This window comes from Oryctolagus cuniculus, chromosome 3 (assembly GCF_051225735.1).
Source record: "Oryctolagus cuniculus isolate XC-2025 breed Fujian yellow rabbit chromosome 3, ASM5122573v1, whole genome shotgun sequence".
NCBI lineage: Eukaryota > Metazoa > Chordata > Mammalia > Lagomorpha > Leporidae > Oryctolagus > Oryctolagus cuniculus.
Window position 1 is genome coordinate 117,280,220 of NC_142869.1, and position 18,611 is coordinate 117,298,830.

Consider the following 18,611-nt stretch of genomic DNA (forward strand, 5'->3'; position numbering starts at 1 on the left):
AGGGACAAGACAGCTGCCCGGAGCGCCATAGCCTGGCAGTGGGGGTGACTGCAGGGCTGCAGGGGCTGGGCACGTTCAGCTACTCCCAGGACTGAGTCTTACTGGACCAACGTGGACCCTACACCCATCCATTAGCCAGTCTGCTTTTGGATGAAGGGAAGGCAAAGACAACAGAAATTCACTTGCGGGAGCCAAACCTCAGATTCTCTCCTTGTTCTTGTTGGGAAAGTGGTCCATGACTCCAGTTGTCCTGTATGATAAGCCGTGTTCTTTCTGTAAATACTTATCAAATGTCACGTACCAGGCCTGGCTGTCCCCGGGCTATAAAGAAGATGGATGCTGAGCAGCCAGATACCAGCTCAGAGCTGCCGTGCCGGTTGTCACAGACTGGAATCCTTCTGTACCGGCTGGAAAATGTAGATGAGCCTGAGTCTGCCACCCCTCCAGGCCACCTGCCGGGCCCCTCCCTTACCCCCTCCTCCACCTCTCAGTGACTTCAGCAACTAAGCCATCAATACCTAGCAGTCTGGGGGCCAACGGGGCATCTGCAGGGCCTGGGCTGTAGTTTCCTGCCCACTCTGATTGAAGGATGCCTGGTGAACACCACCCAGGGTGAAAGCAAGACCAGGCTCCGAGACCTCAGAGGCTGGCGGGGCCGGGACTGTGTCATCATTTGTGCCGGTTGCTAAGGGCTGTGGCAGGGCTGAGTGAGAAAGGCATCGCTGACGTTGTAGGAGGTATGCCTCTGCCCTGAGACCACCCCTGCAGGAGTGGAGCCAAGAAATGGTGCAGGCCCATGTGCATTTGAGGAGCTGTGTAGAGTTAGAAGGGCGGGGGTGCCAAGACTGCCTCCATGGGCCAGTACCAGGCGGAGAAGGCCCAGGGCACTTCCAAAATAGGCCGGAATTGCCAGTACGTGTAGCAGCAGGGTCTTAGGTCAGATTCCTCCGAAGCCCAAACCAAGATTCATTGCACAGGGTTTATTAAGGGATAATTGCTAGGCAGTGAGGGATAGGGCTCTGGGCTCCTGGCTTCAGCCTGGCCCAGCCCTCACTGTTGTGAGCATGTCGGGTGTGAACCAGCAGGTGGAAGATCTTTGTCTTTCTGGCTCTCATTCTCTCCTTCAAATAAAATGAAAATAAATAAGTTTTTTAAAAAAGTCACCAGGAGAAGTAATGGGAAATGCAGAGAGCATTTATTCTGGACGTGGTGCTGCGGGCCATGCAGCCATGGGCTGCCACAGCAAGCAGGCCACATGCCTGTCTCAGGGCTGCCAAGGCACCATGCACCACAGGGTCATGTCAGCAACAGGGACAGGAGTAGGCAGGATGTCTGAAGTATACACCCAGGGACAGAGCCAGCATGTTCGTGCTTCTGGAGCATTTAAGTCCTATGTTTAGGATTTTACCCAAGGATGCCCGTTTTTAGAATTTACCCTCCTGGCTGATTTTAGAAAGTATTAGAATAACCAGGGTCAGAGTGGGACGTCTGAATGCCATCAAGTCCTCTCACCGCTCCCGGATCTTAAAGCGTCTGGCCGCTTGGGAATGCGCGTTCTTACACCAGCACCGGGAGGGAAGATTGATAGTGAGAGTTTGCCCCGACATCCACAACAACCTAGCCCAGTGCTGACTTGCGCCAATAAAGAGACTCTATATCAGCTGGACCTAAGTCAGGGTGTCAGGATGACACCACAAAATTGATCTTCAGGGGCAGGCACTTGGCCTGCTTGGGTTTAGACATCAGAGTGCCTGGTCAGGTTCCTGACTGCAGCTTCCTGCCAGCGCAGACCCTGGGAGGCAGTGGTGATGGCTCAAGTACTTAGGTTCCTGCCATGTGCATGGGAGACTCGGGTGGAGTTCCCAGTTCAAAGCCTTGACCTTGGCCCAGGGCCCCAGCTGTCCCAGGCATTCCGGAAGTGAACCTGTAGATGGGAGCTCTGTTTGTCTCTCAAATTAATTATTTAGTTTAAAAGTTGATCTTGAGGAGGATTCTTTGAAGCCCCTGGCTTGAAGAGAGTCCTCCCTCCCCCTGCATCTTTGAGAACATCAGGAGAGGCAGGTGCCGTACTTAGGCTAGGGACTCATTTCATGCTTCCCAAATTTGCAGTTGGTTTGAAAGAGCAGCAGAATCTTATGGAAACAAGCTGGCAAGAATGCCATGCGCTTGCCAACATCCTTATTCTTCATATAAGCCCCTACCTGGGTATATTGAATGAGCCTGTATTTTGAAATTGATTTTTAGATAAAATAATCATATTTGTTTACCAAAACCTTGAATTTTTTGTATACAAAAACTTATCCCAATGGTGGGGAAGCCATTGTAATCCATAAGCTGTACTTTGGAAATTTATATTCATTAAATAAAAGTTAAAAAAAAACTTATCCCATACTTTGTAGTTAAAAATTTCTTTCATTTAATATCCCACTGATGACTTATTTTTTAGGAGTCTTTTTGTTTATTTGAAAGGCAGAGTGACAGAGCAAGGGAAAGACCGAGAGAGAAAGAGATCTTCCATCCACTCCCCAAATGGCTGCAACAATCAAAGCTAGTCCAGGCCAAAGCCAGGAGACAGGAACTCCATCTGGGTCTCCCAAGTGCAGGGGCCCAAGTACTTGGGTCATCTTCCACTGCCTTTCCCAGGCACATTAACAGGGAGCTGGACAAGAAGAGGAGCAGCCAGTGCCACAACCTGGCACCCCAATGCTGACTTATTAACAATATAGCTACTCATTATGAGCCAGTTCTTTTATGAATATCAACAGGAAAGAACAATCATCCAACTCTAAACTATGAGAATCTGTATTCATAATAATGAGAGGGCATCAGTTCCTCCCTCTCATTTAGCACAAGTGGGCACCAATGTGAATAAACAAAGGGAACTTTCCATGGAAGGTCTGAGTTCATGTTTACTGGTTTTTTTTTTTTTTCCACAAGATATTAAATTCTGGCTCCTGGATAAAGTTGTGAAAAGACTGAAAAACATAAAAATGGGGAAAGCAATATTTCTTTTTTCCGAGAAACCTTTTATTTAAGATACACCAACTTCGTGCATTTCATAAATGCAGCTTTAGGAACGTGGTGGTTCTTCCCATCATACCCACCCTCCCACCCTTCTTCCTCTTCCCTCCCATTCCTATTCTTATTTTTTACTAAGATCTAATTTCAGTTAACTCTACACACATAAGATTAACTCTATGCTAAGTACAGAGTTCAACAAATAGTATGAAAAAAAAAAAAAAACTGTTCCTCCACAGTGGAGACAAGGGCTGTTCAAAGTCATTGCACCTCAAAGTGTCAATTTCAGGGGAGGTGATATTGCACTTACCGACCCCTGACTTGAACCGTGTAACACTTTGCTTTCTTCCCTTAGACTTGTGCCGGTTACTCAGCAGCTTGCGTGGGGCTAAGGGGTAGAGCAGGCCAAGTTCATGATCAGCATCTGGAGCAAATGAATGTTTGCATCAGGGGCAGTAGTGAAAGGGGGGACATTTTTCTCATTCGTGGTCTTCTAGTCTGTATAAACTCATTACCTTCAAGAGCATATAAATTTTGTGGCTGCTATGAAGTTACCAAGCTACTAACAAGGACAAGCAACAGGAGACTCCACACTGTTGTTAGAAAAGATATTCATGGAGGCAACATTGCAGTGTAGTGGGTGAAGCCGCCACCTGCACGCCGGCATCCCATATGGATGCCAGTTCATGTCCTGGCTGCTCCACTTCCAATCCAGATCCCTACTAATGCGCCTGGGAAAGCAGCAGAGGGTGGCCCAAGTGGTTGGGCTCCTACACCCAGGTGGGAGATCTAGAAGAAACTCCTGGCTCCTGGCTTCAGCCTGGCCCAGCCCCAGTCATTGTGGCCGTTTGGGGAGTGAACCAGGGGATGGAAGACTTCTTTCTCTCTGTGTCTCTCCCTCTCCCTCTCTGGAACTCTGCCTTTCAAGTAAATAAATAAATAAAATTTTCAAAGAAAAGAAAGGAGTTATTCATGGATGAATCCCCAACTTTAATATTTAAGAATATAACATAATGAACTTTAATGTCTACCCCAAGCACCGACTGCAAAAACAATGGGTAGTTCTCAGTCGCGGAGGCTCACCCTGCACAGATTTAGACACAGTTTGAGGATGTGCCCTAAAGCCTGGTGTTCCGGAAGCTAGTCTTCAGTGTGGCCATGTTGACGGGCACTGGAACCTGTGGGAGGTAGAGTCCAGTGGGAGTTACTTAGGCCATCAGGGGCACTGCCCTTGGAAGGGGTTAGTGCAGTTCTCTTTGGACCCCAGTTTGTTCCTGGGAGGGTGCATTGCAATAAAAGAGCAAGCCTGACCCCTGAGTCTCTCTGGCCTCCTGTCTCGCCATGTGATCTCTGCCTGTAACACACCCTGTGGTGACACAGCCATGGGGCCTTCCCCAGAACCAAGGAGATACTGGCACCATGCTCTCGAACCTTCAAAACTGCGAGCTAAATAGGCCTCGCTTCTTTATAACGTGCCCAGCCCCAAGTATTTTGTACATGGCAACAGAAAGTGGGATTATGCAGCCCCCTAAATTGAGAGAACTTTCTGGGTGCCCCTTCTACTTCTTTTGTGTATGGCTGCCAGATCCCATACTGAACCCCGTACACACAGCCACATTTGCTCACCGCAGCTGCTACAGCATCACAGATTTGTGGTACCTGCACACGCACTTGCACACATGTGCACACCTATTTGCACATAGGCATGTGCACACACACACTTTCAGTTGGTTTATAGAATGTAGTTCCTGAATGCTTGTCAACTTTCACAGGGGTGTAACTAGCACCCAGCCAACTGAATTGTGGCTGTAACTACTTGAAGAGTTTTCTGTTAAGTGCATACGTCCCAGACTTCTCAAATTCTTAATATGTGGCAATGCCAAGACCAAAATGATGTGAACATAAATTGCTTTGCTTTAAAATATTCATTTCTGATTCCGCTGCTTGGTGAGCTTCTGTTTTCACAGAGCTGGGGGAAAGCTATGGGGAACTGTACACTTTTGACAGCTGGGTGTCTCGCTGGCTTTTCTGGCCAATCATAATAGCAGATCATTTAGCTTGGCGGAAATGTGGCCTGCATACAGTCAGCATGTGGTGTCTCCTACCCCCTATTCTGCGACAAAAAGAGACTCCTGATAAATGCTACGTTTTTCTCAACAGAAAACACAATCAGTCTGTAGGGGGCTTTTTATCTCCCTTGACATCTGATTGAGCTGCTGCTTTGCCCGTGGCTGCTCTCCTCCCTGCTGCCAGCTGGGCTCCAGCCGCAGGCTCTGTTCCCCAGCCCACCAGCACCGAGCCACCCCAAATTGCATCCTTTACCCCACATTATCTACCACTCTGGAAGCCGTAAAGAGCTTTTGTCTGTCACGTTTACTATTTATATTGATAGTCTCATTTCAAGTGAACCTACTATTTAATTCCTAAAAGGTATGCTTTACTGTGTGGTTCACTCGTGTGAGGCACCTGGGGTGGTCAGATTCACAGATGCAGGAAGTGCAATGGTGGGTGCAGGGGTTGGGGGGTGGGGGGCGGGGTTTAATGGGCAGGAGCATCAGTCTTGCCAGCTGTGCAAAGTTCTATGGCTGCATAGGGTGATGGTTCCCCAACAGTCTGATTATGCTGAATGCCGCCAAACTGTACGCTTAAAATGGTTACAGCAGTAATTTTTATGTTATGTGTTATGTACTACTATTTTCTTAAAAGGGCATTTTTGAAATATGAATAGAATAATGAGGGTACTTAGAAATTCATGGAAGAATGGAATTCAACAACTAGTTTATTTTGGTGCAAAAACATTTTTGAAATCCATGCACAGTTGTTTCATAATAGACATTTTTCATGAAATTCCTCAAGACTCTTCATACAGACAGATTTTACATCCATTAGTTCACTCCCCAAATGCTTGTCATTTACCAGGACTGCGTCAGACTGAAACCAGGAGGCTGGATTTTTTCAAAAAGATTTTATTTATTTATTTGAGAGGTAGCGTTACAGTCAAAGAGAGGGAGAGACAGAGAGAAAGCTCTTTCAGCCTCTGGTTCAACCCCCAGATGGCCACAACGGTTGGAGCTGGGCTGATCCGAAGCCAGGAGCCAGGAGCCAGGAACTTCTTCTGAGTCTCCCACAAAGGTGCAGGGGCCCAAGCGCTTGGGCCATCTTCTACTGCTTTCCCAGCCCGTAGCAGAGAGCTGGATCGGAAGAGGAGCAGCTGGGACCCACACCGGCACCCATATGGGATGCCGGCGCTGCAGGCAGAAGCTTAGCCCACTGTGCTGCAGTGCCAGCCCCAAGACTGGATCTTACTCCAGGTCTCCCATGTGGGTGGCAGGCACCCAGCCACTTATGCCAACACCTGCTGCCTCCTAGGGTGTTACCAGGAAGTTGGAACAGGAAGTTTAACAAGGACTTGAACCCAGGAACTCCTCATATGTATGTCCCTCCAGGTGACAATATGTCATTAAGTTTTCCTGAATTCGGTTTCTCTCCAGTCCCCAGAGAGATGCCTGAATTTCTCACACCAAGTCTGGAGAAGGGACCTCATTTAACACAGGTTGTTCTCCAGTGTTTTCATCAACTCCTGGGGCAGGGGTTATGGGCCGAGGAGGAGGCAGCTGCACCAACAGGGAGGACTGAGTGAGGCTGAAGGAGGGATTGAATTAAGGGCAAGGGGGGAGCTCAGGTGAGACCCCGGCGAGGGAAGCCCACGGAGCTCCCCGATGCTCTGGTCCCTGTGCCTTGCACGTGGGTCTAATTCTAGTGTAAAACAAGGGTGGCGTTTGGTTCTCTAGTGCAAAAATGGATTCCATGCCTGTGACTTGAGCAACCATATGTCAGTCTGCTTTTATCTGTATTGACTGCCTCATTAAGAGTCATGGGTCTGGAGTGCTTCTGGAACAAGACAAGCCACGTGGGAACGCTCCAAAGAACCTACGTTATCTGAGATGAGGGAGCCTTCTTTGACATTGGAAGCAAATGCTACCCGCTTCTCTTTATGTCTTTTGAAATTGTTGCCTGTCTCTTTGGAGGGACTGGGAGTCTGGCTTATCAGGCAACTAATGCGTTTCTTAGCCCCTACTTCGTTTGGTTGGTTACATTCTGCACTGACATCTAAAGCTTCACTGAAGATAACCGGCCAGGGTGCACATCTCCTCCTTCCTCCCTGTGCGTGCGCCAGGACTGGAGGGCAGGTTGGTGACATTTGAGGAATTGTCTTAGGATCTCTCTGAGCTCAAGCCGCTAGAACAAATTACTGCAGGCTGGATGGCTTCAACGCCGTTGAGATCACAGTGCCGACTCGGTCTGCTGCTGGCGAGGGCTGGCTGAGCTCCCTCGCACAGGAGGGGTAGGAGGAGGGGGCTCCAGCCCCGCCTTCTTCTAAAGAGGACGTGAATACCGTTGGGGCTAGACCTCACTGCCTGCCGAGGTCCCCACCTGCATCACAGGAATCAGATCTGCGACAGATGGGGCCGGAGAGAGACACTAACAGCCGTAGCAGGATTTCAGAGGCCTTTTTGATGGCAGCAGGTTGAAGGAAATGCCCATGAAACTGCTCAACAAATAAAGCGGAAAGGGATCTGTGTCAAAGACGGTGTGAACAGAGAGAACTGCAAACGGGGGGCTGCCGTCAGCCGTCCCCCGGCAGTAGAGACCTAGGAGAGAGAACACAGCACAGCCGTCAGGAGCTGCGGCTCTGGGCACCTGGCTTTAGACCCCAGCTCACCCTTTATTAGCTGTGTGGCTTTGGCCCTCTCTGTCGGTCAGCTTATCCATAAAATGGGAATAGTCATCACTCTTACTTCATAGGATTCACTGAGATATAATAAACCCGGTCATTGATAGGCATTAAAGGCTACTACCACAAAAAAAAAAAAAAAAAAAAAAAAGAAAGAAAGAAAGAAAAGAAAAGAAAAGGCCGGCGCCGCAGCTCACTAGGCTAATCCTCCGCCTTGCGGCGCCGGCACACCGGGTTCTAGTCCCGGTCGGGGCGCCGGATTCTGTCCTGGTTGCCCCTCTTCCAGGCCAGCTCTCTGCTGTGGCCAGGGAGTGCAGTGGAGGATGGCCCAAGTGCTTGGGCCCTGCACCACATGGGAGACTAGGAGAAGCACCTGGCTCCTGGCTTCGGATCGGCGCAGTGCATCGGCCGCGGCAGCCATTGGAGGGTGAACCAATGGCAAAGGAAGACCTTTCTCTCTGTCTCTCTCTCACTGTCCACTCTGCCTGTCAAACAAACAAACAAACAAAAAAACTTTACATTTGCCAAAATAAGATCGTACCCAGAAATGGGGTACGTTCCTGTGTCACAGGCCCCCTAAAAAATGGTGATTAAAATAGCAGTCACCTTTCATTTAGCCCACAAATCTACCCCAGGAGCACGGCTTCATGGGAAAGGCTCATGGCGGCTGCACGGGGAGTCAGCCAGCAGTGCTGGCCTGGGGGCTGAAAGAGCCATTTCCAAGGCGGTGCTCAGACATGCTGGCTGTTAACTTAGGGCCGGGAGCCTGAGTTCTTTCCCTGTAGTCTCTCAACAGCTGCTTGGGCTTCCTAACAACGTGGCGTCGAGGTGCCAGAGTGACTATTCCTGGAGAAGCAGAAGACACCAGTGTCTTGTCTTGTCTTTGTTTCTTTTTCATCTCCTTGAAAGGTAGAGTGACAGAGAGACAGAGAACAAAATCCACCATTTGCCAATTTATTCCCCAAATGGCCACAGCAGCTGGGGCTGGGCCAGGCTAAAGGCAGGAACCCAGAGCTCCATCCGGGTCTCCCACATGGGTGGCAGGGCCCTAGCACCTGAGCCATCACAGGTTGCTCCCAGGATGCATTAGCAGAAAGCTGGAGCAGACGTGGAAGTGCTGGGACTCAAACTGGCACTCTGAAGAGGGAATCCCAAGAGGAAGCTTACCACAGTGCCTGCCCCAGTGTCCCCTTCTTAGACCTTGGCCTTGAAAATCAGATGCAGCAACGTTTCCACTTATTCTGTCTGTTCAGTAGGAGACGAAGGTTCCACCTCTCGATGGGGAGCTGCCACGGTGCATCACCCCAAAGCTTGCCCGCACCAGGGTTGATTGTTGAGCCTTCTTCCCTACCTGCAGAGGGACACAGTGATGCACAGATTCATCATGGTCGTCCGCACTTTTTGATCCAGAAACGATTCCCATGTGAATGAGTACTTGGCAAAGGAAGACTCCTCCTAAGTGTTCTTAATCCTAAAATGAGATAATTGGGCCACTAATCCCAGGCCGTGCTTGGCGTGAGGACCACCACCCACTGCTGCTTGTGTTAGAGTGGGCCTTACCCACCCACCTCTGGGAGAAGGCGTCCCTTGATCCTGACAGTGTTTGCCTCAGAATTCTTTTTCTTTTTTTTTTTAAATTTATTTACTTATTTGAAAGGCAGAGTTACAGAGAGGCAGAGACAGAGACAGAGACAGAGACAGAGACAGAGAGAGATCTTCCATCTACTGGTTCACTTCCCAGATGGCAGCAATGGCTGGAGCTGCACCGATCCAAAGCCAGGAGCCAGGAGCTTCCTCAGGGTCTCCCACACGGGTGCAGGGGCCCAAGGACTTGGGCCATCTTCTACTGCTTTCTCAGGCCATAGCAGAGAGCTGGATTGGAAGTGGAGCAGCCAGGACACGAACCAGCGCCCATATGGGATGCCGGTGCTGCAGGCAGCAGCTTTACCTGCTACACCATAGCGCCAGCCGTTGCCTTGGATTTTCAATAAACACAGTCACCAAGGGTGTGTTCTTTGTGTCTTTGGATTCCAGAAATTTGTTGTGCTTCTTGTCAATCAAACTTCCTTCTCCAGAAAAAGAAACCAAACTTGTGTGTGGTAGAGTGGCATGGGTATTGAGATTTTTAAATGAGAGAATATATTTGATTTTGTGTCATCTACAGAAAGCTCACAAGAGCATTAATTTTCTCAAAAATTCCTTGGAAAAGGACCAGAAAGAAACTTTAAGTTGTATTATTATTTTATTATATTTACTTTCTGTAAGAAAATGAATGCTTTCTTCTAAATGCATGCATTTTATGCATGTTCATAATATAAAAGTTCAGTGTTCAAAAGGTGTTGATTTGGTTGGGTTTTATTTAAAAATAAGGAATAATTTTTAAAAGTAACTCATGAAAATTTTATACCTGGCCTTAGCATAATGGTTAAAATGCTTAAACAGTGGGTCTAGCATTGTGGCACAGTGGGTTAAGCCACCACTTGCCACCCTGGCCTGCCATACCAGAGCTCCAGGTCAAGCACCAGCTGCTTGCTCTGCTTTTGAGCAGGCTGCCTGCCGATACACCTGGGAAGGCAGCAGGTGGTGGCTCAAGTACCTGGGCCCCTGCCACCCCTGGGAGACCCGGATGGAGTTCCAGGTTCCTGGCTTTGGTCTAGCCTTGGAGAGTGGACCCGTGGATGGAAGATCTCTCTCTCTCTCTCTCTTTCTCCCTTTCAAATAAGTAAATATATCTTTAAAAGTGTTTAAGTAACATGAGGCCTATTAAACATTGTGCTTTCCTCTGGAAGCACCAACCTGTACTTGTGTGCTGTTCTAATTGTCTATCAGGTTTTACGGAAGAACTCTGACTGCAGTCCCTGCTCTCCTCTGAGGAAGGGCAGGTATCAGATAGGCACATTCACGCGTGTGTCTGCATCCTAGATCAGCTCTATTGGTTGTTAGCAATGGGAATTTAGCTTAGAACTTTTAATTCAACTTAGAACCCAGTGGGATTCTGCTCTCCAGGGATGCAAAACTTCTAAACAAACCAAATTTTGTATTAGCTAAATTTGATCCAAACTCAAGGAGACTGCTGTGGATTTAGGAGATGGGGCCACAGCGTGAGCACCAATGACGGAGACGTGGAGTCTGTGTCACTGGTTCTGCTGGCTCTTCCCAGTCCCCGTACTGGGAATTCTTTACCCTTAATGGATTGTTTACTTTTCCAGGTTGGTTAATTCATCAGGAAGTCGGCTTCATGTAATCATCATTAAACAAATATCCTGGCACTTTTTCTATGGGAATTATCAGAGCCGTGAGCTGAGTTGAAAACTCAGTATGTGTGACCAATAGGCAAAGCCCCAGGTGGGTTTTGTTTGTTTTAGTTCGGGAAAATGCAGACGTTTAGCGAAAGAGCCCTGAGCGTCAGACCGTGCCTCTCTGGGACAGCTCTGAGAAGACCCCTGGGCTTTCTGGCCTGAGAGCAGCCCGGCCCACGTGGTCAGCCTGTGAGGCCCTGTCTGGACAGTTTAACTCTTCACCCTGAGCATTACTCGCGCTGGCTCACAGCCTAGGGAGCGTGTGCCGCTGTATATACAGCCTGGTGCTGGTCGTTTCTGGTCCTTTTCCAAGGAGTTTTTGAGAGAATGAATGATCATTGTGATGTCTCAAGTAGTTGGGTCCCTTTCACCAGTGCGGGAGACCTGGATTGAGGTCTGCTGTGGGCGTTTGCACCGTGAACCAGTAGATGGGAGGTCTCTGTCCCAACACCTTGACAATGAAAGGACGGGAGGAGAGAGGGAGGGGGAAGGAAGGGAGGAAGGCAGGCAGGGCCCGGGGCAGCCCGTGTGAAGTCCAGGGCAGGTCTCTGTGCTGGTGGGGACCTTGTGCACTGACAGAACAGCCTCTTCCTCCCACAAAGACCGTGACAGCAAGGAGCGAGGCTTTAACTACAAGGACCTGTGAAAACAAGTGAGAGCTGGCATGGCGTGGCAGGCCTCGGGAGCTCTGTGCCTCGAGAAACGTGAAGACGAAGCACTGATCCAGCCTGCAGGGCATCTCTTCTGCCCTAACCTCCTGCCTGTGACAGATAACCCAGGAACAGAGACTTGCACGTGGACACAGCCAGCCTCGGAAACAGGGCAGGAACAGCCGGAACTGCGGAGCGACAAGCAGGGGAAGCCAGGCGTCTGCAGGCTCCGGTTCTGAAGCAAGCAGTGGGGGTGAGGGTGGGGTGGCGTTCACTCCCCAGGGAAAGGAGACCCCAGTGTCGCAGTAACTAAGGGCGTTGGCATCTGCCTGGGCTTGTGGCCAGGGGAGCTGCTGTGCGTCTACACTCACTGTGAAGGGAAGCTGGAGACCTTCTATGACCCCACTACCTGGGCCTGGGCACTGAGCCCCGTGTGGACAGCAGGAAAGAAGGCGATCCTGGCCGAATCGGACAAAACGATGAACCACATCCCCTGCTGCTCCTGTGACTGAGGACGCGAGCCCTCAACAGTTACGTGACTCAACCTTCACTCAGTACTGGGGGCGCATTGGGCACACTGGCTATGGTGCTGCTTTGGACACCCACTTCCCCTATTGGAGCGCCTGGGTTCGAGCCACAGCTCCGCTTCCAGTTCCAGCTTCCTGCTAATGCAGACCTCGGAGGCAGCAGTGCTGGGTCAAGTGGTTGGACCCCTGCCTCCCAGTGGGAGACCTGAACTGACCTCCAGCCCCAGCCACAGCCATTGCAGGCATCTGGGGAGTGACCCGGCATGTGGGAGCTCTTTGCCTGTCTCTCATTGTCTTTCTACCCCTCAAAACAAACAAATGCAATACAGATTAAATGATTTTATTCAAAATGAACTTGAAAATCCAAATTTCAAAACACATGAATAAATATTATGCTAAGAAAGACAACTAAAACCCATCCATCAGAATATAATTGAGTGAAATGGATTTTTTAGGATATTTGGATAAAGACTTTAAAATAGATACACTTAAGACCCTCAATGAGATAAAGGAAGCAAATTTCCATTTAAAATAGCAATTTATGAAACAAAAGTGGGCATAAATTAAACAATGGTGCAGTAGATGAGAATCAGTTAAGGGACAGGCATCGTGGTGCAGCAGGTTCCGGTGCTGCTTGGGATTCCTGCGTCCCATGCTGGAGTGCCAGTTTGAGTCCTGGCTACTCCACTTTTGATCTAGCTTCCTGCTGTTGCATCCTGGGAGGCACCCATCATGGCTCAACTACTTGGTTCCCTGCCACCCACATAGGGACCTGGATGAAGTTCTGGGCTCCTGGCTTCAGTCTGGCCCAGCCCTGGCTGCTCCGGGCATTTGGAAGAGTGAACCAGCAGGTGGAAAATATTTCTCTCTTCCTCTCTTGTTGTGCCTTACAATCAAATGGAAATAAATAAATAAACTTTTCTTAAAAATGTTTACTCTGAGCCGGCGCCATGGCTCAATAGGCGAATCCTCCGCCTTGCAGCGCCGGCACACTGGGTTCTAGTCCTGGTCGGGGCGCCGGATTCTGCCCCAGTTGCCCCTCTTCCAGGCCAGCTCTCTGCTGTGGCCAGGGAGTGAGTACAGTGGAGGATGGCCCAAGTACGTGGGCCCTGCACCCCATGGGAGACCAGGATAAGTACCTGACTCCTGCCTTTGGATCAGCGCGGTGCACCGGCCGCGGCGGCCATTGGAAGGTGAACCAACGGCAAAAGGAAGACCTTTCTCTCTCTCTCTGTCTCTCTCTCTCTCTCTCACTGTCCACTCTGCCTGTCAAAAAAAAAAAAATGTTTACTCTGTATTTTAAAAAAGAATCAAGACATAAATGTTGAAATTTGGGGCCAGTGCCATGGCTCACTTGGTTAATCCTCTGCCTGAGGCACCAGCATCCCATATGGGCGCCGGGTTCTAGTCCTGGTTGCTCCTCTTCCAGTCCAGCTCTCTCTCTGCTGTGGCCCGGGAGGGCAGTGGAGGATGGTGCAAGTGCTTGGGTTCTGCACCCGCATGGGAGACCAGGAGGAAGCACCTGGCTCCCAGCTTCAGATGGGCTCAGTGCCAGCCGTAGCAGCCATTTGGGGGGTGAACCAACGGAAAGAAGACCTCTCTCTCTCTCTCTCTCTCTCTCTCTCTGTAACTCTACCTGTCAAATAAATAAATAGATGTTGAAATTTTAAATCTCAATTGATAAGAAAACTACAGTGGACACAGGTGAAGAAGAAATTAATAAATTGGAAAATAATACTTAGGAGAGTTCACCTTGAATATATATCATAGAGAGGTTACAATTAGAAGGAAGTGAAATTAGGAGGAGGCAGGACGCTAAACCAAGATTCCGACGTGGATCTAATAAGGGTTTGGCCAGAAGAGAGTAGAGGAAATAGCTGAGAAGCAATATTTGAAGAGTTAATAGCTGAGAATTTTCCAGAAGTAAAGATAAATAAATAAAGCTTTAAGTACCTTCAAATATCCAGCAAAATGAAGATAAATTCATACCTGGACACACAGGAGTCAAGCTGCAGAACATCAGTTCAAAGAGAAATCCTCAACAGCTACCAGAGAGAAAAGAATAAGTATCCGAAAGTGGTGAGTTCTTCATCATCAAAAATTAGGGCGAGATTTGGAGTACATTGGCCAGCTTGGCATCCCTGCGGCGAAATGCCTGAGACAGGAAGGAGGTTGATTTTGACTGACAGCTCTGGAAGTTCAAGTCCAAGCCTCACGGATTGGGTGCCTGAGGGGGGCAGTGGATAGCTGTGGTAGAGCGTTTGCCGAGGAGAGATCCCATGGTGAGCCAGGAAGCAGAGAGGACGGCTGGGCCCACCTGAGGCATTCATAACCACCCCTCTGTGGAATGACTGTCTGAATGCATGCGCACACACGCACCTGCCCCAGTAACCTAATACCCTCCAAGTCCCCCTCTTGAATACCATCATTGGATTGCATTTCCACCCTCTTGATAGCACTGACTTGTGGCTTTGGGGTTACGTATCTGCAAGAGTTTCAGGGGCCAGATCTCACTCAAGCATAAATATTGGCGTAAATATTTTCAAAATGCCAAAGGAATATAGTCACCCTAAAGCTTTTCCCAGCTAAATTAATGGCCAAGGAAGAAAATAAAAAATCTTATTGAACAAAAATTCACCATGCACAGCCCTTGTTACAAAATTTCCTTTTTATTTTTTATTGACATAACCATATAATAATTATGGGGCACCATGTGATGTTTCAAAACATGCATGCATTGGGTAATGTTCAAGAAGAGTAAGCACACCTTTCTCCACAGACATTCATCATTTCTTTATAGTAAAGACATTCAAAATCCTCTCTTCTGGCTTTTTAAAAAAATACACAGCACATTATCGTTACCTAGCCTGACTGTTACACTGAAACAGATTTTAAAAGACATATTCCACGAAGAAAAGAATATCCAGGCCATGGCCATGGTGGACACCAAAACTGAGTCTATAGGTTGGCAATTATTATTATTATTATTTTTTTTTTGACAGGCAGAGTGGACAGTGAGAGAGAGAGACAGAGAGAAAGGTCTTCCTTTGCCTTTGGTTCACCCTCCAATGGCCGGCGCACCATGCTGATCCGAAGGCAGGAGCCAGGTGCTTCTCCTGATCGCCCATGCGGGTGCAGGGCCCAAGCACTTGGGCCATCCTCCACTGCACCCCCGGGCCACAGCAGAGAGCTGGCCTGGAAGAGGGGCAAGTGGGACAGAATCCGGCGCCCCGACCGGGACTAGAACCCGGTGTGCTGGCGCCGCTAGGTGGAGGATTAGCCTATTGAGCCGCGGTGCCGGCCGTCAGATTTAATTAGTGATTAACTGTTGGTTTAACTCAACTGTAAGATAAATTAAAACTAAAACTCAGAGTAACATACAGACAGAGGGGTGACAGTCTTCAGTGGGCCCATAAGGCACACAGACTGTGTTTGGAGTGGGAGTAGAAATACTATACATTAGATTTTCTTGGAAATTTTCTAGTTAGTGATTTTTTTAATTTAAGAGTAATAATTAAAATAATAGCTGTCAAATCATAGGAGAGAAAAAGTACACATACACAAGCAACCAGTTCAGTAAGAGTTGGAAAAAAAAAGCAAAGATGATTTTTAGAAAACACAAAATAAGGTAGCAGAAACAATTCTCAAATATATCTACCATTCATCACGGCAAATGGACATTTATTAAACTCACCTAGTAAAAAGAAATGATTGTCAACTTGTCTTTTTAAAAATGCAGCTATTCAGTGCTTCCTAGAAACACACTTCACATAAAACTTACCAGACAATTTGAAAATGAAGCAATAGAAGAATTATAAATACCAGGAAAATTGTAACAAAAAGAAAACTCAGTCATGACTGCATGAAAAAAAAAAAAAAACAGCTTAGGGATAGAAGGCAATTTCCTTGACCTGAGAAAGATTGTCAGAAACGTCCCAGAACCATCGTTCTTGGTGGTAGGCATTAAAGTGTTCCCAACAGAATCAAAACAAGAAGAGGGTGCCCTCTGTTACCACTGCCATTCAGCATCATCCTGGAAATCCTCACCAATTCATACATTCCTCACCAGGAAGGAATATATGAGCCATGGGCTAGAGAAGTAAACAGGAAAGGGTCCTTTGCTTTTTTCAGACTGTAACATGTTTGCCTATTAAAAAATCTAAGAAAATCTACAGAAAAGCTCTTTCAATTTTTTTTTTTAAGATTTTACTTATTTACTTGAAAGGCAGAGTTACAGAAAAACAGAGAGTGAAATCTTCCATCCATTGGTTCACTCCCCAGATGGCCACAATGGTCGTAAATGGCCTGATTCAAAGCCAGGAGCTTCTTCAGGGTCTTCAACGTGAGTGCAGGGGTTCAAGTGCTTGGGGGGCACTTGGCCACCTTCTGCCGCCTTCCCAGGCCATTAGCAGAGAGGTGGGTTACAAGAGCAGCTCTGGGATTCAAATCAGAGCCCACATGGGATGCCAGTGCTGTAGTGTGGAGCCTTAGCAACAGCACCAGTCCCTTAAAGATAAGCTCTTATAACCCATGAGAGACTTTAACATGGCTTTAGATCAACCTCCAAAAAATAGCATTGCAACACACTAGTAAGTAATGAATTATAAAAGAAAAAAAATCCTATTCACATTAGTAACAGAAGCTATAAGATATCTGGTGCTTCGGTATGAATGTTTAGCTCCCCACTCTGCACCCCAAATTCAATGCTGAAGTCTAACCTCCAAGGCAGTGGTGTTAGGGGGTGGAGCCCTTGGGAGGTGATTAGGCCTGGGGTGGAACACACTCTGAGTGGGAGTGGCAGTGTCCTTATCAAAGATGCCTAAAATAGCTCCCTGGAGACAGCTGTCTGTACCCAGGAAGTGAGCCTTCACCAGCCAGCACCATGATCTTGGACTTCCAACCCCTCTGCTGTTTGTAAGCTACTTGGTTATTCTGTTAGAGCAGCCCAGACATACCAAGCCACCCAGCGGGGAGAAAGGCAACCAAAAAGTGTAAGCTTATTATGCAGAAACTTAGAAAATTTGATTGAAGGGTGTAAAATTAAACGTGAATAACTTAGAGACATGTCATGTTTGTAAGCTTGAAACAGACTCCAGTTGTCTCCAAAATAGATTGACGAAGCTGACTTTTAAAATGTAAAACTTTGATTCAACCAACAACACTATAAGTAAATCAAAAGATAAATTATGGCTGGAAAAGATTGCTCCAATGCATAGAATGGCAAAATTGATATTAAAATTGACTTATGAGTTAGGGAATAAAGCAACCCAATGGAAAATGGGCAGTTGATATGCACAGGCAATTCATAGAAGAAACCCAAATGAATATCCGGGAATAGAAGCTCAACCTGTAAGAACAGGGCGCTGAAATAAAACAAGATGCTGTTTTACCCCCATGAGGCTGGGGCAGGTCTGCGTGTCTGAAAATCTTCAGTGCTGGTGATCAGCAGAAACTCTTCTAGGGTGCCAGGGGAGCCATCAGCTGGTAAGGACTTTCAAGACCCCTTGGCTGATAGACGGTAAAGTTGTCATTTTACTTTGCCATAACTCAGCTATTCTTGTATCTGGAGAGCAGCATTGTGACAGGTGCACAAGTGTGTTCGTGGCCACATCACAGTAGTGAAAAAGCACCAACAACCTAAGTGCCCATCAGCAAGAGAGAAGGTGCACACAGTGTGGTGGAGTTGTACCATGGGGTGCTGTCCCCCAGTTAAAATGAAAGGACAGAACTTTACGTGTCATCGTGGATAAATGGGATAAATCACATAAGCATAGTGTCAATCAAGAATTAGCAAGTTGCAGACTCATGTTGCCGGAAACATGTATTTTATGAGTACATAAATATGCAAATGATATTAAGTTGCACAGCTGTGAGAGACAGGAAATACAAGAGAGGAGTCACCCTGGGGAGGAAGGAACCATGGAGGGTGGGGAAGGGATGGAAGGAGAGCTTCAAGTCTTCTGCAATGCTTTGTTTCTTTAAAAATACAGCTCTGGTTGGGGCGAGCATTTGGGCTAGGGGTTGAGGCACTGGTTAAGACACCCACGTCCCGTATCAGAGCGCTTGGGTTCAAATCCTGGCTCTGGCCCCTGACTGCAGCTTCCTATGAATGCTGATTCTGGGAGGCAGTGCTGATGGCTCAAGGGATTGGATTTCTGCTACCCACAAGGGAGGCCTGGATTCATTCCCAGCTCCCAGCTCCCTGCTGGCCCAGCGCCGACCGTTGTGGGCATTTGGAAAGTGAGCCAGAGAATGGGCGCGTGCTCTCTCTCTCTCTCTCTCTGTTTCTATCTCTCTACTTCTCAAACTAAAAAGAGGATGAAATATAACACTGATGTACCCAAAGCAAAAGATTTGCTACAGCGTGATAGTAGATAAAGGA

The 18,611-nt window shown here is 47.9% G+C and overlaps 1 protein-coding gene across 2 annotated transcripts in view; it reads left to right on the plus strand.

The window, feature by feature from the left end:
* Positions 1–18,611, plus strand: part of CFAP221 (cilia and flagella associated protein 221) — a 90,116-nt gene that overhangs the window by 20,609 nt on the left and 50,896 nt on the right. The gene's annotated exons all lie outside the window — the stretch shown is intronic.